Source organism: Montipora capricornis, chromosome 9 (assembly GCF_036669925.1).
Source record: "Montipora capricornis isolate CH-2021 chromosome 9, ASM3666992v2, whole genome shotgun sequence".
NCBI classification, from domain to species: domain Eukaryota; kingdom Metazoa; phylum Cnidaria; class Anthozoa; order Scleractinia; family Acroporidae; genus Montipora; species Montipora capricornis.
This window is the reverse complement of record NC_090891.1, coordinates 10893683-10896182: the sequence shown is the minus strand read 5'-3', so window position 1 is coordinate 10896182 and position 2500 is coordinate 10893683. Positions and strand designations below refer to the sequence as shown.

The following is a 2500-nucleotide window of genomic DNA, read 5'->3' as shown; positions in this document are numbered from 1 at the left end:
ATTGACATAAGACAACATAAAACTAATTCATAATATGAGATGAAACTAACACTGATCATATGAAACCGGGCATGCAAGTCTAGTTTTCTAACAGTTTTTTTTTAAAAAACGAATAGTTCTATGTGAGTTCGGTATTACGTTCCATAATTTTGGCGCCATAAAACTCCACGATTTTAAACCGTATACGTTAGTTGTAGTGTTGGCCTTTGGCAGCTTTGAAATATCGTTACCTGTTAGGTCGTAATTACTGTTTCTGTGTTCAATCAGTTCTTTGATACTCTTTGGTCTTATTTCTAATGGAAGGATCTTTTTCATTCGATTGAGTATAGCGATCTGCTGGGAGACTTTTCTGCATACATTAGCTATATGCCTCTAAAATTTCACTTTGTCGTCAACAGTGACACCAAGCCTTTCGAGATCTTCAGTTATGGGAATAGCAGTGTTTTCACAGTAGGCATAATGCAAAATTGTGGCATAACCTGGGACTTTCCCATTACTATAGCTTGGTATTTGTTTGTATTCCTCTTCATTCCGTTTTTCTCGTACCACTGATCAACATTTGCGTGATCCGAATTTATTACCTCTTCCACTTTCTCCGCCGTACTGTCAGCGAAAAATATCTGTGTATCGTCAGCATACGCGGATCATCTACTCTATTTGACAGCGTAGACAAGATCATTCATAAATGTATTGAATATTAATGATCCAAGCGCGCTGCCTTGTGGGACCCCAGAAAATCTGATTCGTAAACGGTTCTCCGTTTTCTCTTTAATTCCCAAACTTGGCAACATCGGTCTTCTATCACCCTTCGGGGTTTGAGTAACCTTCCTGAGACAGAATTAACTTCCTGCAATATGTAGAACTGAGAACGTCAAGCAAAACAAATTAAACCAGCGCTTTTAGAGAAAACGATGACTTTTGAAATATTGATTTTGTCCACCGCTAACGAAAACGAAGAAAGTAGCCCGAAAACGTCAATTTGGCTAACCCTAGGCCTAAAAACCAACTTTAGACCTAGTTAGGCCTAGGGTTCGCCAAATTGAGGGTTTTGGGTTACTTTCTTCGTTTTCAAGTCTTAAAGTCTTAGGGGTCTTTGTTTTCAAGACACCCCACCCCTTTTTTTTCCGCTGCTAACCATTTTTTTACGGCTGTTTAAAAAAAAAGTGAGCGGCGGACAAAATCAAGATTAAAAAAGAGAGCAGAGACACTTATCTCTTAGGAAAAAGGGGAGAGGAAGTAGATGTCCCTTTAAAAGCACCGTAGGTGCAGTACTCTGCACGTTGAACTATCAAGCCATCTGGAAGCTGGTCATTATGTGGCTTCATATTGAGCCAGTAAAGAAGAGAGGATCTGGATTTGGGGGGGGGGGGGGGGGGGGGGTTGGTGCAAATGTCGGTTGTCAGGTAAAATATCGTCCATTTATCAGTTGCCAGTTGAAATTATGGGTGACGTAGCAGCTCCCGCACGGTAACGTATAATGTGATTGGTTCGCTGCCTTAGCCAAAAACAAAAGACAAACCAATTGAAACAATGACTTGCACTTAAAAACAATGGAAGCTGCCTAAAATACCAAACAATAGCAGGTTACGAGAGCTGCTACACTACTGGAAATTTTGTGCTATCTGTCAGTTGTCAGTTAGGTGGCTGTAAAGACCTCACAACATTCCTGTTTGACCGAATTTTATAGAAAAATAAAATACACTCATGAATTAAATGCAAAATCTTATTTTTTACATTTTCTTCATTATACATTAACAAGCATTTCAATTTCTTACAAAGAACTGTTGGAAATTAATGCCCAATTTTCAATTTCCCCGTTAATGACATCTACCAATGTACCTTACAAATCCAGTCGAAAACGAGTTCGTACTGGCCTTCCGGTTCTGAACTGACTGGTACCCGTTGGAGGTGCTGTGTCATGGTTCTCAATTTTGAGGATGTCAGTCTCGTATGGCCCCGCAGAGGATACAGCTATGACCAAAGTTAATATATATGAAAGACATACATATCATCATGAACTTGAACTGCGGAAAGATGAATAATGTTAATAAGATGCTAAGTGTTACAACTGTGGAAACAAAAACGCACTCGAACCCAGTAACGAATTAGTGTTCCGGTCATAATACCGAAGCTCCACTGTATACCCTATAGGCAATAAAGAAATCAGCATACACTCTGCAGATGAAAGACCAGAAGCTGGCAGACGGCCAAAAGGGAACAATTACGATACCCAAAGCCTCCTTCGCAAACATACGTTAGCCACCGGCTATCAAAAATACCATAATACTCTTTGTTTGTACTTGAAAATTTTGCGCGAGCATTGTTTCAAGTTTTTCTTGGGGCCATTATAAGTCCCAAGAGAAAATAAAAACAAAACTTATGCAAAAATTTGGAGTATTATGGTAGCTAATTGAAGAGCCCTTGTGGGCTGAGTGACACAATCAACTCAGGCTGTGCACCCCGGATGCCAGAACCTGGAATAAAATCTAGGAAACTTAGC

The 2500-nt window shown here is 39.8% G+C and overlaps 1 long non-coding RNA gene across 1 annotated transcript in view; it reads left to right on the top strand.

Annotated features, from left to right (window-relative positions):
- The window catches only part of LOC138017910 (uncharacterized), a 7864-nt gene that overhangs the window by 5129 nt on the left and 235 nt on the right, over nt 1-2500 (top strand). The gene's annotated exons all lie outside the window — the stretch shown is intronic.